Source organism: Bufo bufo, chromosome 2, assembly GCF_905171765.1.
Source record: "Bufo bufo chromosome 2, aBufBuf1.1, whole genome shotgun sequence".
Lineage (NCBI taxonomy): Eukaryota > Metazoa > Chordata > Amphibia > Anura > Bufonidae > Bufo > Bufo bufo.
The window spans coordinates 237,869,034-237,889,791 of NC_053390.1; positions in this window are offsets into that span (position 1 = coordinate 237,869,034).

Here is a 20,758-nt window from a genome sequence, read left to right on the forward strand (position 1 = left end):
TCCTCTATATCTCCTCCTAGGTAACAACAGTCTGAGGCATCATCTCCCGATGGAGACCACTCAGAGGGCAAGTTTTCCAATACAGAGCACACTATGGGAGGAGCAGTCATCCAAACTCTCCTCTATGATGGACAGTCTCATCTCTGCTATAATTGAGACTCCTTAGGTCAAGGAAATGGAATCCACTAACCCTCCCTTCCCCAGAAGGGTTTTTGTTTCGCCGGCATTCCTCAAAATATTCCCCGAACCACTCAGACTTTAATATCTCTTTCCAAGGAATGGGATTTTCCAGACAGGCGTTTCAACATGCCAAAACTTGTAAATCTGCTCTCCCCTTTTCCTTGGTTATAAAAATGGCCCTCTCCCTCTATCATAGACTCACTGGTTTCCCGCCCGGCAAAACATACTACTCTGCTTGTGGCGGAAGTAGCTTCCTTTCCCTACCAAAAGGTTTAGAAAACTAGCATCTTTTTCATCTTCAAACTCCTCATTTGAATTACTTGGATCAGCTCTCAGTCCTGACTTCGCTTCTTCTCTGCAACAGTATACTCATGGAAAAATCTCTAGAAGAGTTGGCAGATTTCACACTTCAAATTTTCCATGCGAGTTCCTAGATTTGTAATGCCTCGCTGGATGCAGCCAGATTAATGGCCGCTCCTCAGCATTACCGGTAGCGATACATAGGGCTCTATGGCTTTCTTGCTGGGCAGTCAACAAGCCTCTAAAAAAGCCTTCACGACCCTCCCCTTTTCCTGTAACCATCTGTTTAGTAAGAGGCTGAAAAAAAAATTATCGGATGCCACTGGAGATAAGAGTACTCATTTGCCACAAAATAAGTCAGCCCATTCCAAATGGACCAGAACTTACAAATGCTTCTTTAAGCACTTTTCAAGCCCCCGAGCATGGAAGTCTAAGACTTTCCAGGAACACAATAGGAAACCCTCTTTAAATACCGCACTTTATGGCGTGCCTGCACTACTGCTTCCAAACCATCCTCTTCCAAGTCCATTTCTGCATGAATTGCGGCCCAAATCCGCCTTTATCTCTTTTGGAAGGACTGCTTTACCAACATTTCAGATGTCTGGGTACGAGAGCCAATTTCGGACGGGTAAAACATAGAATTCTCCTCCATAATCCCCGCACCCACTCTCATTTTTTCAGGAAGACTATCTAAGCCTCCCCAACCAAAGCCTCAGCTTTATTCCAAGCCATCCAACTCGCTAATTGTGCCAGTGCCCCGCCAAGAAAGGTTCTGTGGTTTCTATTCTAACCTGTTAATAGCTTCCAAAAAAGAGAGGACTGTTCACCCTGTCGCAAACTCATAGTAACAGTTTTTAAGGCTTGAAAAAAGACATCCATCCATCCATCCAGTTCAGCCTATTGACCTCAAGTTACTCAACAAATTTGTTCGAGCCAAACATGTTCATAATGAGTCTCTGAGATCTGTGATAGCCTCCATGGAAGTAAGGTAATTGTTGTCTTCCATAGACATCCACAATGCCAATCTACACATCCCTATCAGCATCAGCAATACTTTAAGATTCAGCATTGGGGCCTCTCCACTTCCAAATAATGGCCCTTCCATTTGGGCTGGCATAAGCCCCCCGGATATTTATTAACAACTTTGCGTCACTCATGGCTCTTCTTAACTCCAGAGGGTTTGTCACGACCTGGACAACATGTTGATGAAAGCTCCTTTCAGGTCATCCAACCTAGCCAATCTAACTATAATCCTGGGTACCCTTCTCCAGAAATCCATCCAGAGGTCCTCCCAACAGCTTGTTTTTTTAAGGATGTGCTTCGACATCTGTCTGGCAAATTATCCTTCCCTAGGAGAAGATAGGCCACCTATGAAACAAGATTCTTCAGATCCTCCACCCTCACCCAGTTTTAATTCGCCTATGCAAATCCTCTGACTCATGGTGGTAGCCATGGAAGCAGTCCTGTACACTGTTTCACTATTAACCTCTTTAACATGCAATTCTGGCCAAGTGGGACAAGTCCCCAACATTCCTGGATGTTTAGATACGCCTTCCAACATCAACCCTTCGCTTCTTCCAGTGGTGGCTGTCATCCTCCATGTTGACGAAGATTTGATTCTTTATCCCTCTCTGATGGCCGTGATCACGGCAAGTACCAGCCTTCACAGTTGAGGAGGAGTCCTTTATATCCCAAATGGTGCAAGGGGAATTGTCTCCTCCCATCAACATATTAGAGCTGAGAATGATACCGTTTTCCCTGGTGCATCAGACCGATCAGCTAACTGGACACACAGTCTACATCCAAACAGATAATTCTACAGCAGTGGAGTATGTCAACCATCAGGGGAAACACCGAGTCCCACCAGCATGGAGTCCCAACAACATGGCTTTTGAAGACACCCTTCTCAGAGTCTGCCATCCAGGCCTTAATAAGAGTCAGGAATCCTGCTTCCTCCTGTATCTACCACAGGACATGTAAGTCCTTCTTCAAATGGTGCAAACAAACTCGCCTTTTTCCAATGCTCTTCAATCTGCCTGCCATCCTGTCCTTCCTTCTGGCAGGTTTGGATCTGGATCTCAGACTCAGTTGCTCTTATTTGTGCCACCTTTCTTTACAGTGTGGCTTATGTGGCACCACCCTTACCAATACTCCTTGTCACCATGGGACCTCCTAAACGTACTGCAGAGGACTCCCTTTGAACCCTCACAGGACATTTATGTCTGCTTTTTTTTATCCTTCTTTTTAACCTGTCTGATGTCCTGTCTTTTTTTTTTACCAGTCTCTATTCCAGGGGACAGAAACCTTCGGCACTCTAGCTGCTGTGAAACTACAACTCCCAGCATGAAAACATATTTGGCTGTTCTTGTAACTTCCATAGAAGTGAAAGCAGGATTCCGGGAATTGTAGTTTCAGAACCGCTGGATTGCTGGAGGTTGCTGATCCCAGCTCTCTTCCAATAAAATCAAAACAGTGCTAAAACAGTCATTTTTTGGTCACCTTGCCTCACAAAAAGTGTTATATTAAATAATAAAATAATCATATGTACCCAAAAATAGTACCATTTAAAAACATCTACTCTTCCTGTAAAAAATGAGCCCCTACTCAAGACGGCAGAAAAATAAAGAAAATATGGCTTTCAGAATATAGACACACAAAAACATGATTGCTTAATTATGTAAAACTGAAACAAGCAAAAATTAAAAGGCACATATTTCGTATCGTCACGCCAGTAACGACCTGCTCTATAAAAAATAACACGAGCTATCCTATTAGGTGAACCCTGTAAAAATAAAAAAATAAAAACTGTGCCAGAACAGACATATTTGGTTACCTTGTCTCAGAAAAAGCATATTTATTGAGGGATCAAAAATCGTATGCACCCCAAAATAATACCAATAAAACTGTCACCTAATCCTGTAGTTTCCAAAACAGGGTTACATTTTTGGAGTTTCTACTGTATCAGGAGGTCTTTTAGTGTGACATGGCAACTTAAAATTACCCCAGCGACATCTGCTCTCCAAAATCCATATGTTGCTCCTTACCTGTCGTGCACCCATACAGCAGTTTATGATCACATATGTGGTGTTTCTGTAAACTGCAAAATTAGGGTAATAAATATTGAATTTAGTTCGGCTATTAACCCTTGTCATGTTATAGGAAAAAGAGATTAAAATGGAAAATCTGCAAAAAAAAAGTGAAATTTTAAAATGCCACCTCCATTTTCCTTTCATTCTTGTGGAACACCTAAAGGGTTAACAAGGTTTGTAAAATCAGTTTTGAATACCTTGAGGGTGTAGTTTCTAAAATGGGGCCATTTAGGGGTGGTTTCAACTATGTAAGCCTCACAAAGTGACTTCATAGCTGAACTGGTCCTTAACCCCTTAAGGACTTAGGACGTACCGGTACGCCATGTTTGCCGAGTCCTTAACCCCTTAGGGACACAGCCTTATTTCACCTTAAAGGGAACCTGTCACCTCAAAATCGCATATAAAACTGCCAGCATTACCTTATAGTAGCCCCCAGTCTGTTATTAATGATGTGTTTGATCCGCTAATCTGATGCTCCATACATGCCAAAAACTATGTTTTAATCGCCGTCAGCGCTATCTCGCCGGTCAGTTTGAAGTCAAGGGGGCAGCGGCCTCCTTGCTGCAAGTCAAGATAAGCACGCCCCCTAACCGTCCCCTCTTCTGTGTGATTGACATCCTGCAGTGCGGCCGGGAATCGCATTAGTCTCACGCAGTTAGCCAGATTTCATCAGCACACCGCTCATGCGAGAGACTAATGCAATTCCCGGCCGCACTGCAGGATGTCAATCACACAGAAGAGGGGACGGTTAGGGGGCGTGCTTATCTTGACTTGCAGCAAGGAGGCCGCTGCCCCCTTGACTTCAAACTGACCGGCGAGATAGCGCTGTCGGCGATTAAAACATTGTTTTTGGCATGTATGGAGCATCAGATTACCGGATCAAACACATCATTAATAACAGACTGGGGGCTACTATAAAGACAACTTTGTATAAAAAAATGGGAAAAGTTGTCTTTTGCCAAGATATTTCTCTCACCCAGCATGGGTATATGTAAAATGACACCCCAAAACACATTCCCCAACTTCTCCTGAATACGGAGATACCAGATGTGTGACACTTTTTTGCAGCTTAGGTGGGCAAAGGGGCCCACATTCCAAAGAGCACCTTTCGGATTTCACAGGTCATTTTTTACAGAATTTGATTTCAAACTCCTTACCACACATTTGGGCCCCTAGAATGCCAGGGCAGTATAACTACCCCACAAGTGACCCCATTTTGGAAAGAAGACACCCCAAGGTATTCCGTGAGGGGCATGGCGAGTTCCTAGAATTTTTTATTTTTTGTCACAAGTTAGTGGAAAATGATGATTTTTTCTTTTTTCTTTTTTTTTCTTACAAAAGTCTCATATTCCACTAACTTGTGACAAAAAATAAAAACTTCCATGAACTCACTATGCCCATCAGCGAATACCTTGGGGTGTCTTCTTTCCAAAATGGGGTCACTTGTGGGGTAGTTATACTGCCCTGGCATTCTAGGGGCCCAAATGTGTGGTAAGGAGTTTGAAATCAAATTCTGTAAAAAATGACTAGTGAAATCCGAAAGGTGCTCTTTGGAATATGGGCCCCTTTGCCCACCTAGGCTGCAAAAAAGTGCCACACATCTGGTATCTCCGTATTCAGGAGAAGTTGGGGAATGTGTTTTGGGGTGTCATTTTACATATACCCATGCTGGGTGAGAGAAATATCTTGGTCAAATGCCAACTTTGTATAAAAAAATGGGAAAAGTTGTCTTTTGCCAAGATATTTCTCTCACCCAGCATGGGTATATGTAAAATGACACCCCAAAACACATTCCCCAACTTCTCCTGAGTACGGAGATACCACATGTGTGACACTTTTTTGCAGCCTAGGTGGGCAAAGGGGCCCATATTCCAAAGAGCACCTTTCGGATTTTACTGGTCATTTTTTACACATTTTGATTTCAAACTTCTTACCACACATTTGGGCCCCTAGAATGCCAGGGCAGTATAACTACCCCACAAGTGACCCCATTTTGGAAAGAAGACACCCCCAGGTATTTCGTGATGGGCATAGTGAGTTCATGGAAGTTTTTATTTTTTGTCACAAGTTAGTGGAATATGAGACTTTGTAAGGAAAAAAAAAATAAAAATAAAAATCATCATTTTCCGCTAACTTGTGACAAAAAATATAAAATTCTAGGGACTCGCCATGCCCCTCACGGAATACCTTGGGGTGTCTTCTTTCCAAAATGGGGTCACTTGTGGGGTAGTTATACTGCCCTGGCATTTTCCAGGGGCCCTAATGTGTGGTAAGTAGGTAAATGACCTGTGAAATCCGAAAGGTGCTCTTTGGAATGTGGGCCCCTTTGCCCACCTAGGCTGCAAAAAAGTGTCACACATGTGGTATCGCCGTATTCAGGAGAAGTTGGGCAATGTGTTTTGGGGTGTCTTTTTACATATACTCATGCTGGGTGAGAGAAATATCTCGGCAAAAGACAACTTTTCCCATTTTTTTATACAAAGTTGGCATTTGACCAAGATATTTATCTCACCCAGCATGGGTATATGTAAAATGACACCCCAAAACACATTGCCCAACTTCTCCTGAGTACGGCGATACCAGATGTGTGACACTTTTTTGCAGCCTAGATGCGCAAAGGGGCCCACATTCCTTTTATGAGGGCATTTTTAGACATTTGGATCCCAGACTTCTTCTCACGCTTTAGGGCCCCTAGAATGCCAGGGCAGTATAAATACCCCACATGTGACCCCATTTTGGAAAGAAGACACACCAAGGTATTCAATGAGGGGCATGGCGAGTTCATAGAAATTTTTTTTTTTGGCACAAGTTAGCGGAAATTGATTTTATTTATTTTTTTCTCACAAAGTCTCCCTTTCCGCTAACTTGGGACAAAAATTTCAATCTTTCATGGACTCAATATGCCCCTCACAGAATACCTTGGGGTGTCTTCTTTCCAAAATGGGGTCACATGTGGGGTATTTATACTGCCCTGGCATTCTAGGGGCCCTAAAGCGTGAGAAGAAGTCTGGAATATAAATCTCTAAGAAATTTTACGCATTTGGATTCCGTGAGGGGTATGGTGAGTTCATGTGAGATTTTATTTTTTGACACAAGTTAGTGGAATATGAGACTTTGTAAGAAAAAAATAATAATTTCCGCTAACTTGGGCCAAAAAAAATTCTGAATGGAGCCTTACAGGGGGGTGATCAATGACAGGGGGGTGATCAGAGAGTCTATATGGGGTGATCACCCCCCTGTCATTGATCACCCCCCTATAAGGCTCCATTCAGATGTCCGTATGTGTTTTGCGGATCCGATCCATGTATCCGTGGATCTGTAAAAATCATACGGACATCTGAATGCAGCCTGACAGGGGGGGTGATCAATGACAGGGGGGGTGATCAATGACAGGGGGGTGATCAGGGAGTCTATATGGGGTGATCACCCCCCCTGGAAGGCTCCAGGGAGACGCCTTTATGTGTTTTGCGGATCCGATCCATCTATCAGTTGATCCGTAAAAATCATGCCGACGTCTGAATGGAGCTTTACAGGGGGGTAATCAATGACAGGGGGGTGATCAGGGAGTCTATATGGGGTGATCACCACAGTCATTGATCACGCCCCTGTAAGGCTCCATTCAGACGTCCGTATGCGTTTTGCGGATCCGATCCATCTATCAGTGGATCCGTAAAAATCATGCGGACATCTGAATGGAGCTTTACAGGGGGGTGATCAATGACAGGGGGGTGATCAATGACAGGGGGGTGATCAGGGAGTCTATATGGGGTGATCACCACAGTCATTGATCACGCCCCTGTAAGGCTCCATTCAGACGTCCGTATGCGTTTTGCAGATCCGATCCATCTATCAGTGGATCCGTAAAAATCATGCGGACGTCTGAATAGAGCTTTACAGGGGGGTAATTAATGACAGGGGGGTGATCAGGGAGTCTATATGGGGTGATCAGGGGTGATCAAGGGTGAATAAGGGGTTAATAAGTGACAGGGGGGATGTGTAGTGTAGTGGTGCTTGGTGCAACATATTACTGAGCTACCTGTGTCCTCTGGTGGTCGATCCAAACAAAGGGGACCACCAGAGGACCAGGTAGCAGGTATATTAGACGCTGTTATCAAAACAGCGTCTAATATACCTGTTAGGGGTTAAAAAAATCACATCTCCAGCCTGCCAGCGAACGATCGCCGCTGGCAGGCTGGAGATCCACTCGCTTACCTTCCGATCCTGTGAACGCGTGCGCCTGTGTGCGCGCGTTCACAGGAAATCTAGCGTCTCGCGAGATGACGCGTATATGCGTGACTGTGCGCAGCGCTGCCACCTCCGGAACGCGAATCTGCGTTAGGCGGTCCGGAGGTTGTTAAGGACCAGGCCATGTTTTGCAAATCTGTCCAGTGCCACTTTAAGTGGTGATAACTTTAAAACGCTTTGACTTATCCAGGCCATTCTGAGATAGTTTTTTTCTCACATATTGTACTTCATGACACTGGTAAAATGAAGTCCAAAATTTTTATTTTTTTTGCATAAAAAAAATACCTAATTTACCAAAAATTTGGAAAATTTGGCAAATTTCAAAGTTTCAGTTTCTCTACTTCTGTAATACATAGTAATACCCCTAAAAATTGTGATGACTTTAAATTCCCCATATGTCTACTACATGTTTGAATTATTTTGGGAATGATATTTTATTTTTTGGGGATGTTACAAGGCTTAGAAGTTTAGAAGCAAATCAGAAATTTACAAAAACCCAATTTTTAGGGACCACTACAGCTCTGAAGTCACTTTGCGAGGCTTACATAATAGAAACCACCCATTCTATAAACTACACCCCTCAAGGTATTCAAAACTGATTTTACAAACTTTGTTAACCCTTTAGGTGTTGCCCAAGATTTAATGGAAAATAGAGAGACAATTTCAAAATTTCACTTTTTTGGCAGATTTTCCATTTTAATATTTTTTTTCCAGTTACAAAGCAAGGGTTAACAGCCAAACAAAACTCATTATTTATAGCCCTGATTCTGTAGTTTACAGAAACACCCCATATGTGGTCGTAAACTGCTGTACGGGCACACGGCAGGGCGCAGAAAAAAGGAATGCCATACGGTTTTTGGAAGGCAGATTTTGCTGGACTGTCCCATTTGAAGCCCCCCTGATGCACCCCTAGAGTAGAAACTCCAAAAAAAGTGACCCCATTTTAGAAACTACGGGATAGGGTGGCAGTTTTGTTGGTACTAGTTTAGGTACATATGATTTTTGGTTGCTCTATATTACACTTTTTGTGCGGCAAGGTAACAAGAAATAGCTTTTTTGGCACCGTTTTTTTAAAATGTTATTTACAACATTCATCTGACAGGTTAGATCATATGGTAATTTTATAGAGCAGGTTGTCACGGACGCGGCGATACCTAATATTTATACAATTTTTTTTATTTATGTAAGTTTTACGCAATGATTTCATTTTTAAAACAAAAAAAAGTTTTAGTGTCTCCATAGTCTAAGAGCCATAGTTTTTTCAGTTTTTGGGCGATTATCTTAAGTAGGGTCTCATTTTTTGCGGGATGAGATGAGGATTTGATTGGCACTATTTTGGGGTGCATATGACTTTTATCGCTTGCTATTACACTTTTTGTGACGTAAGATGACAAAAAATGGCTTTTTTTACACCATTTTTATTTTTATTTTTTTACGGTGGTCATCTGAGGGGTTAGGTCATGTGATATTTTTATAGAGCCGGTCGATACGGACGCGGAGATACCTAATATGTATACTTTTTTTATTACTTATGTAAGTTTTACACAATGATTTCCTTTTTGAAACAAAAAAAATAATGTTTTAGTGTTTCCATAGTCTAAGAGCCATAGTTTTTTCAGTTTTTGGGCAATTATCTTGGGTAGGGTATAATTTTTGCGGGATGAGATGACTTATTGTTACAATTTTGGCGTACATGCGACTTTTTGATCACTTTTATTACCTTTTTTGGGAAGTAAGGTGGGCAAAATGTCAATTTCATCATAGTTTTTTATTTTTATGGCGTTCACCGTTCGGGTAAAGTAACATGAACGTTTTATAGATCAGGTCGTTACGGACGCGGTGATACCAAACATGTGTAGGGATTTTTTTTTTTTCATTTTTAATCAGTGATAAATGTGTTTTTTTATTTTTCCTTTTTTTTTCACTTTTTTCACTTTTTTTTTGGACCCAGACTCACTTGGTTCTTGAAGATCCAGTGGGTCTGATGTCTGTATAATACAGTACAGTACACTATATAGTGTTTTGTACTGTATTTTACTTACTTTGTCTGAACAGATCTATGCCTTTAGCACAGATCTGTTCAGCACCATGGACAGCAGGATGCCTGAGAAGGCATCCTGTTGCCATGGGAACCTTCCCGTCTGCTCAATAGTGGCCAGAACTGCGCAGACGGGGAAGGGTAAGGAGGGGGGCTGTCTGGGGGCTCTCTCCCTCTCCATCGGGGGGCTGCAAAGGCACAGCAGCCCCCCGATGGGAGAGGGAGGGAGCTCCCTGAGCTGTTAACCTTTTCCATACCGCGGTCCGTACGGACCGCGGTATGGAAAGGGTTAAACGGCTGACATCGCATCATAGATGTCAGCCGTTTATACCAGGGTGTCAGCAATGTGCTGACACCCTGGTATACCCACTGGCCACCAACGATTTTTCAAGGAGAGGCGGGCGGGGGATCGCGATCCCGCCTGCCGCACCGCCTTCAACCCCTCCCATATATATTTTAGGAATACTAAAGTTTCTGATCCCCACGGTCAGGGACCGCGGGGATCAGAAACTGCAGAAAGCGCAGGTCTGAATTGACCTGCGGTTTGTTGCGATCGCCGACATGGGGGGGATCACGAGACCCCCCCGTGCATTTAGCCGAGGTGCCTGCTCAATGATTTAAATCATTCAGAGGGCATCCTGTCACAACGCCGGGGGGGGGTGTGTCATGTAACCCCCCCGCATCGGCGATCGCAGCAAACCGCAGGTCAATTCAGTCCTGCGGTTTGCTGCGTTTCCAGTCTATTCGGGTCTCCAGTGACCCGATGAACCAGAAAAGGACGGTGATCGGTGGTGTGATTACACACCACCAATCACAGTCCGAGCATTTGGGGGCGGCGGTGCTGTCCTTGGTGCTGGCGGTGCTGTCCTTGGTGATGATTGGTGCGGGGAGAGAGGCGGGAGATTCAAACTCCCGGCGCTCCTCTCTCCCCTCCTCTTCCTGCTGCTGCACCTGCACCGTCCAGCACCAGCTCCTGTGATCCCCCCCGTCGGCACCCATCACCCTCCAGGTAGTTTAGGGTCAGTGAGGGAGAGGAACGATTAGGCAGGGATATAAGGGAAAAGTTAGTTAGGGGAAAAAAAAACCTTTACTGAGGTTTCTGTCTCTGGTGGTTGGGGTCCACAGCACTTAGCTGTGAGACCCTAGACCCACCCAGGAGTACTGCCACACCCAGACGTCCTCTCAGAACCCACTCTACAGTATGGCCATGAAGCCCCCGGTTTGAGGCCATCCGGAAATGCCTGCATTATGCAGATAATGCAGCATGTCCCCCCCGAGGTGATCCTGCCCATGACCGTCTGTATAAGATACGGCCGGTCATCGATCACTTTGGGGCCAAATTTGTGCAGGCCTACGTACCTGGAAGGGAGGTTGTGGTACATGAGTCTCTCGTTGCGTTCAAGGGGAGACTCAGTTTCCGCCAATACATTCCCACTAAGCGGGCGAGGTATGGCGTGAAAATGTACAAAATTTGTGAGAGTACCCCAGGGTACACTTACAAATTTTGTGTGTACAAGGGGCGAGATTCCCGTATTGAGCCCCCAGAATGTTCCCCTACTCTGGGTGTTAGCGGGAAACTCGTGTGGGACCTTATGCACCCACTGCTAGATAAGGGTTACCACTTGTACGTGGAAAACTTTTATACTAGCATTCCCCTGTTCAAGTCCCTTGCCGTCAGATCCACGTCCGCTTGTGGGACCGTGCGGAAAAATCAACGCGACCTCCCTACCTACCCCCTCCAGGTACCTATCAAGCCCGATTGTATCGTCGACTACAATCGGTATATGGGAGGAGTTGATCTCTCTGATCAAGTCCTCAAGCCATATAATGCCATGCGCAAAACTCGGGCATGGTACAAAAAAGTTGCGGTCTACTTGGTACAGGTTGCCTTGTACAAAGCTTTTGTACTATCCAGAAGCGCTGGCAGCACAGGGACATTCCTCCAATTCTATGAGGCAGTCCTCAAGGACCTGATTTTTTCAGACCGGGAAAGAGCAGGCCGGAGTACCTCGGGAATTGGAGGCGCCCGGATGGTCCCTGGCCAACATTTTCCAGGTGTGGTCCCCCATACTGGAAAGAAGGGACGAACCCAAAAAAAGTGCAGAGTGTGTCACAGGAGAGGGATACGGAAGGACACTACCACTCAGTGTGACACTTGCCCCGATCATCCGGGCCTCTGCGTTATCGATTGCTTCGGGGAGTATCACACTTTCATGGAGTACTAAATTTTTATAATCCCCAACAGTCCCCTAGAGAACATAAAAAACTATGACTCTCAGACTTTGGTGACACGGAAACAAAATGTCATATGCACCCCCAATTAGTGCCAATAAAACCGCCATCTCATCCCGCAAAAAATTAGCCCCTACATTAGATAGTCGCCCAAAAAAAAAAAAAAAATAGCTCCCAGGCTATGGAGATCGAAATACATTTTCAAATGTAGACATATTAGGTATCACCGTGTCCGTAAGAATCTGCCCTATAATAATAACATTTGACCAAACCCTCGGATGAACAGCGTTAAAAACACCCATTTTTTTGCAAAATTTCCATTTGAATCCTTTTTTCCCGGTAATAAAGCAAGGGTTAACAGCCAAACTAAACTAAATATTTATTGCCCTGATTCTGTAGTTTGCAGAAACACCCCATATGTGGTCTTAAATGGCTATATAGCCTCACGGCAGGGCATAGAACGAAGGGAATGCCATATGGTTTCTGGAAGGCAGATTTTGATGGACTGGTTTATTTACACCATGTCCCATTAGAAGCCCCCCTGATGTAGCCTAGACTATAAACTCCAAAATGTGACCCCATCTAAGAAACTACACCCCTGAAGGTATTCAAAAGTTACTTTACAAACTTTGTTAACCCTTTAGGTGTTCCACAAAACTAAATAGCGAATGTAGAAACAATTTTAGAATTTAAATTTTTTGTTACCTTGCCTCAAAAAAGTGTAATATAGAGCAACCAAAAATCATATTTACCCCTAAAATAGTCCCAAAACAACAACCACCTTATCCCGTAGTTTCCTAGATGGGGTCACTTTTATGGAGTTTCTCCTCTAGGGGTGCATCAGGGGGGCTTGAAAGGGTACATGGTGTAAATAAACCAGTCCAGCAAAATCTGACTTCCAAAAACCATATGGCGTTCCCCTTCTTCTATGTCCTGCCGTTTAGCCAAATCATAGTTTATGACCACATATGGGGTGTTTCTGCAAACTACAGAATCAGGGCAACCCATATTGAGTTTTGTTTGGCTGTTAACACATTTTTTCCAGTAATAAAGTAAGGGTTAAAATGGAAAATTTTCCAAAAAATAGAAATTCTAAAATTGTTTCTCCATCTGCCATTAACTCTTGTGGAACACCTAAAGGGTTAACAAAGTTTGTAAACCCAGTTTTGAATACCTTGAGGGGTGTACTTTCTTAGATGGAGTCACTTTTTTGGAATTTCTATTCTAGGGGTGCAACGGGGGGCTTGAAATGGGACATGGTATAAACAAAACCAGTCCTGCAAGATCTGCCTTCCAAAACCCATATGGCGTTCCCCTCCTTCTATGTCCTCCCGTTTGGCCAAACAGTAGTTTAGGACCACATATGGGGTGTTTCTGCAAACTACAGAATCAGGGCAACCCATCCATCGTTATCTACACAACCATTCTCTTTTGGCTTATCTCAAGGGGGGAATATGGGTCAGAACCAAATGGTTTATCAGCCCCCTGGTATGCCATCTCAGATCCAGACACCTTCATCTCAAATAAATATGGGTCCGAGAGAAAAGACTCCCCCCATTGCCCCCCTTTTTTTTTAGGACAACCAGGGGTCCAACTGAGGGACAGGGAGAAATGGGGGCACAGCAAATAGCTGGACTTACATCAGATGAGGGTTCAGATGACAAACAAGTTATAAACCTATCTACCCATATGATAACCACCTCACAACAAGCACTTCTGAATAAGGGTCTCACCTTTGCGCCAGTTCCACAGTGTGACAAGTTTTTGTGGATCAAAGATATAAATCTCTTCGCCCGGAAATTAGCCCTACACAAGGTATATAAACAAGAAGAAAATGACGTACGTAAAATCTTTGAAAATGAAAGAAGATGTGTAGAGACATTAGAAAATCTATTGAAAGAGAGTGAAGGATATCAGATCATCCCAGATCCACCTTTCTCGACTCTAAAACCTAAGTCGAGGGTCACTCCAAATTTCACACAATTCAAGGAAATAGAGACCTTTGTTCAGTTAGTAACCCAGGATATAAAATCACTTAAAATGAGGAAGGATCACATTGGCTCGAATCTGAGTAGCCAAGAACATGAGGCCCTAGAAACTTTAAAGAAGATCGGGAACATAATAATAAAGCCGAGTGACAAGGGGGGCAACATAGTTATACAAGACAAAGATGACTATGTAGATATGGTCCTTAGACTCCTCAGAGACAAAAAAAAAAAAACTATAAAGTTCTACCTAATGACCCCACAAAAGAGTATCTGAACGAATTAAAAAGTCTCCTCCTGGATGCACGAAAGGCGAATATCATTTCAAAAGATGAATATCAGTATTTATTTAATAAAAGTCCTACAATCTCCACCTTCTATGCCTTACCAAAGGTGCATAAGAACAAGAATCCCATCCCTGGGAGACCGATCGTCTCGGGCAATGAAAATCTGACGCAGGCCCTGAGTGAATATGTTGATCAAATATTGAGACCCTTTGTGACCATCCTACCCTCATATATTAGGGACACTATGGATTTACTGCAAAAAATTAATGATATCACTGTCACACCTAATACTATTCTAGCAAGTCCTATCTTAGTACAAAGAGTCAAAATTTTAAAAAACACAATGAGTTTGTTTTATCATCACTTAGATTTATTTTGGAGCAGAATTTTTTTATGTTTCAAGAACGCTTTTACCACCAAATTAATGGGACCGCGATGGGGACGTCATGTGCCCCTACGTATGCAAATTTGTTTTTAGGGTGGTGGAAAAATAATTTTGTTTTCATGGAAGAGATGTCGTCATATGTCTGCCATACTACCTTTTGGGGCAGATATATTGACGACATTCTCATATTATGGGATGGTGGTCACTTATTATTTCAAGAATTCACTCAGAAACTTAACGATAATAATATAGGGATGAAATACACCTACGAAATTCAAGATAAGGAGATAGTGTTTCTTGACCTAAAAATAAAGAAATCGAAAGAAGGACATTTGACCACAGAGGTACATAGAAAATTGACTGCAACAAATAGTTATCTACACTGGAACAGCTGGCACCCGCCTCCCTTGTAAAGAGGAATACCAACTGGCCAATACTTGAGGGCACGTAGGAATTGCTCTGATGATATTTCCTTTGGAAAAGAAAGTGAACAACTCTTCCAAAGGTTTAAAAAGAGAGGCTATCCGACTAGACCCCTAAAAAAAGCGTACAATAGAGCAAAAAGCCTAGATAGAGAAGAACTATTAAAAACAACAATACCTAAAAAGAGTGAAATTATCAGATATAATGGAGAGATATGTCGGATTTTGAAAAAATACTGGCATATAATACAATCTGATAGAGATCTGGGCATGGTCCTCACTCCATATCCATCTGTAACATACAGGAGAGGCCCGAATCTCAAGGATCAATTGGTCCATAGCCATCTAACAGGGGAAGAAACTGCAGAGATAAGGGAGAGATATCGGGGATCATCACCATGTGGAAATTGTTCCTTCTGTAAATACATACCTCGCATCAAGAAATTCACGAACCCTGGAGATAAAAAAGAATACGAAATTAGACAACGTATAACATGTAGGACACAAGGAGTTATCTACATAGCCGCCTGCCCATGCCCCAAGCTGTATGTGGGTAAAACCATACAGGAGCTGAGACGCCGCATCTCAGGTCATCTGAGTACAATTGAAACGGACAAAGATACCCCTCTGGCTAGACACATTAAATATATACATGGTAACCAGAGCTCCATTCTACGGTTCTGGGGAATCTATAAAATATCCATGGGGCCAAGAGGGGGGAATCTAGATAAAAAAACTCTTACAAAACGAAGCTCGCTGGATCGATAGATTAAATACTATGAGTCCGTATGGACTGAATAAAGGGTTTTCATTCACAGCATTTATCTAGGATTTTTTTTTAAAAAGGAAACCTAGAGGAATCCTATAGTACTGGAGTATAAAAAATAATACAATATAAAGAAATAAAAAGGAGAAAAAAAAAAAAAAAAAAAGGAAGGCCAATTACCATTGTGGTCAGTATCAGTCGTGGGAGTGTCAGCGCCAAAGTGTCAGCCCTATAATCTATGGAATAAAAGAGGGGATGGATTATTCATCGAATATTTTAAACATTCCAAAGGAAGGATGGACTACCCATTAAAAATATATTAAATACCATTAAATGAAATATTTAAGTAGGATAATAATATATAAAAATATAAAGACTGAGCAGAAGAACAGCAGATGTAGGTCTCATATAGGAATAATACTACTGTGGAACACATTCGGAGGATACCCCACCAGGCATAGTATGTACAAATAAATAGATATATATCGTTAAATAAAGAGAACATCAAATATTAGATTGGATTGGTAAAAATAAGTATGTACAGTAAGCCTAAGTATCAAAAATCAAGAAGGAGGACAAAGTGCAAAAAAAAAAAAAAGGTAAGATTGATTGATATATCGGGTCAGAGAAAATATACTATATACAGTTGCAATAAAAAGTATGTGAACCCTTTGGAATTATATGGATTTCTGCACAAATTGGTCATAAACTGTGATCTGATCTTCATCTAAGTCACAACAATAGACAATTACAGTCTGCTTAAACTAATAACACACAAAGAATTAAATGTTACCATGTTTTTATTGAACACACCATGTAAACATTTACAGTGCAGGTGGAAAAAGTATGTGAACTAATGACATCTCCAAGAGCTAATTGGAGTGAGGTGTCAGCCAACTGGAGTCCAATCAATGAGATGAGATTGGAGGTGTTGGTTACAGCTGTTCTGCCCTATAAAAAACACACACCAGTTCTGGGTTTGTTTTTCACAAGAAGCATTGCCTGATGTGAATAATGCCTCGCACAAAAGAGCTCTCAGAAGACCTACGATTAAGAATTGTTGACTTGCATAAAGCTGGAAAGGGTTATAAAAGTATCTCCAAAAGCCTTGCTGTTGATCAGTCCACGGTAAGACAAATTGTCTATAAATGGAGAAAGTTCAGCACTGCTGCCACTCTCCCTAGGAGTGGCCGTCCTGTAAAGATGACTGCAAGAGCACAGCGCAGACTGCTCAATGAGGTGAAGAAGAATTCTAGAGTGTCAGCTAAAGACTTACAAAAGTCTCTGGCATATGCTAACATCCTTGTTAGCGAATATATACGATACGTAAAACACTAAACAAGAATGGATTTCATGGGAGGATACCACAGAGAAAGCCACTGCTGTCCAAATAAAACATTGCTGCACATTTACAGTTTGCACAAGAGCACCTGGATGTTCCACAGCAGTACTGGCAAAATGTTCTGTGGACAGATGAAACCAAAGTTGAGTTGTTTGGAAGAAACACACAACACTATGTGTGGAGAAAAAGAGGCACAGCACACAAACATCAAAACCTCATCCCAACTGTGAAGTATGGTGGTGGGGGCATCATGGTTTGGGGCTGCTTTGCTGCGTCAGGGCCTGGACAGATTGCTATCATCGAAGGAAAAATGAATTCCCAAGTTTATCAAGACATTTTGCAGGAGAACTTAAGGCCATCTGTCGACCAGCTGAAGCTCAACAGAAGATGGATGTTGCAACAGGACAACCACACAAAGCATAGAAGTGAATAAACAACAGAATGGCTTAAACTGAAGAAAATACGCCTTCTGGAGTGGCCCAGTCAGAGTCCTGACCTCAACCCGATTCAGATGCTGTGGCATGACTTCAAGAAAGCGATTCACACCAGACATCACAAGAATATTGCTGAACTGAAACAGTTCTGAAAAGAGGAATGGTCAAGAATTACTCCTGACCGTTGTGCATGTCTGATCTGCAACTACAGGAAACGTTTGGTTGAAGTTATTGCTGCAAAAGGAGGTTCAACCAGTTATTAAATCCAAGGGTTCACATACTTTTTCCACCTGCACTGTGAATGTTTACATGGTGTGTTCAATAAAAACATGGTAACATTTAATTCTTTGTGTGTTATTAGTTTAAGCAGACTGTGATGGTCTACTGTTGTGACAAATCAGATCACATTTTATGACCAATTTGTGCAGAAATTCATATCATTCCAAAGGGTTCACATACTTTTTCTTGCAACTGTATATCACAACAACCAAGGATAGCTCCGAACCACCTATGGAACCGAAAAATTTGTATAAATAATATCCCCTCTTTGAAGAATCATCTGAGTCTTTATCTAAGTGCTGGAGCTTCCTGAATTCTTTCCTGAGATAAAGTCGGAGAACATGCGCAGTATGCTAGAGCTTCCTAAATCTAATCTGGAGACAAAGTTGAAGAGCATGCGTAGTAGAATGCACGCATCGAAAAATCTCTAAGTATAGGCACATGGGCATGTAACTGGAATTTTCGGAGGTCCAGAGACAAAGTCGGTGAGCATGCGCAGTGGGAATGGCTTATGAATGCACTTACTTAAAGTTCAGACGCATGCGTCCATACTTAGAATCCGTAGAAGAGGTGGAAAGCAGGGACGGAGAGTTTTGACCGGCAGGACATGCGCGGTCGCCCCAAAGACATCAGGACAAAGGTATAAGTTCTCACGCAGGCGCACGCCCTTTGAAAGTATTGGTGATGCTTACGACTGACCAAGCACCGAGATCGGACCTCATTGGCTTTGATTGCATAGCTATCACACGATCGCCGGATGTCTATTGGTGAGTAGAAAAGTAAAAGATCCGCCCATAGGATATTTAAACACTGACTCATAGGGCGATCGTGTTGATAGTAGCTCCATTGCCCCTGAAGACGCCACAGCAGTGGTGAAACATGTTGGGGGAGCTACAATTTAGGTTTTAAGCAAGTGCGGCTTGAACTCTGTGTCAGTGTCTTGGTGCGCTGCAGGCACTAGGCACGCTGACACAAACGGCAAGGGGGAGCTAATCCTAGTCTATTACCAGGAAGGAAGGGATAGAGAAAAGGTATCAGAGAAGTATACTCTCAGACTCTGGCACATGGAGATAGAGAGCAGAGATCTCGTCATACCAATAGACAAAAACCAGAGCATGAAAATAGAGGAGTATCTGATCCCTAAGGAGAGGAAAACAGCAAAATAAAGGAAAAGTGACTGCAAATATAAGCAGCAACATTCAAAATAATCATATACCCCAGCGCCGCAGAGCTCAAACGCATTGTATTTTTAAGACACCTTTTTTTGTCTTCCCGTATATTTTAAATTAAGAAGTAAACGTTATGTTTTAAATTAGACCTGAAACGGGAATCCATTAGCCTTAGGCTATCTGAACCTTAATATTTAAATCCCGAGTCCAAAGGGTCCCTGAAGGAAAATTGTTTGGCAGTTAACCCTTACTTTATTACTGGAAAAAATGGGTTAAAATGGAAAATTTTCCAAAAAATAGAAATTCGAAAATTGTTTCTCCATCTGCCATTAACTCCTGTGGAACACCTAAAGGGTTAACAAAGTTTGTAAACATTGTTTTTTTTATTTTTATTAATAAAGGTGAAACATATTGACACATCTGTCAAAAAATCTCAGAATGGCCTGGATAAGTTAAAGCGTTTCAGAGTTATTACCACATAAAGTGACACATGTCCTCAGATTTCACAAATTGGCCTGGGACTCGAGGTGAAAAGTGGCTCAGTACTGAAGGGGTTAAAACACAAGAAAAACTATATAAATGTGGTATCGTTCTAATTGTACTGACCTGGAGAATGACGGAAATGGCGTTTTTTCCAATTCCACCCCTATTTGGAATTTTTTTCCCAGCTTCCTACTACATTGTATGCCATATTAAATAGTGGCATTAGAAAGTACAACAAAAAAACAAGTCAAAAAGTTATGGGTCCGGGAAAATGAAAAGTCAAAAATGAAAAAACTTCTGGTATTCATGTGGTTAAGACCATACTGTTTAGTCAATTGCAGACGGACTTAGGGCTCATGCACACGACCGGTCCGCAAAAATAAATAAATGTGTGACATCCGTGTTGCATCCAGGTTTTTTTTGCGGATCCATTGTAACAATGCCTGTCCTTGTCCGCAAAACGGACAAGAATAGGACATGTTCTATTTTTTTGTGGAATGGACATAGGGAAACGGAATGCACACAGAGTCATTTCAGTGTTTTTTTTTTTTTTGCGGACTCATTGAAATGAATGGTTCCGCATACAGACCTGTAAAAAAGAAATGGAACGCAAACGAAAAAAAAAATACATTTGTGTGCATGAGCCCTAACCAGCATGATCTTAAATAGTTAATTGGAGCCCACTGTGGCTTGTACAGCCGTGCAATACTCTATTGCGGCACGACTGCGCCATGTGGTTGAACCCAAAGGGCTCATGCACATGACTGTATGTATTTTACGATCTGCGAAAAATATGGATGATGTCAGTGCGCATTCTGTATTTTGCGGAAAGGAACATCTGGCCCCTAATAGAACAGTCCTATCCGTAATGCGGACAATTGTAAGATGTTCTATTCTTTTGTAAAACTGACACATACGGAAACAGAATGCACACGGAGTAACTTCCGTTTTTTTCTGCGGACCTGTTGAAATGAATATAGGTATGGTTCACAAAAAAACAGAACGGACATGGAAAGAAAATAGGTTTGTGTGCATGAGCCCTAAAAGCGGTCCACTTGTGTGCTAGACCGCGCCATGTGTCCAAGAAAGGAGCTGGCAGACCTCTGAGGGCACAGGGGTTAA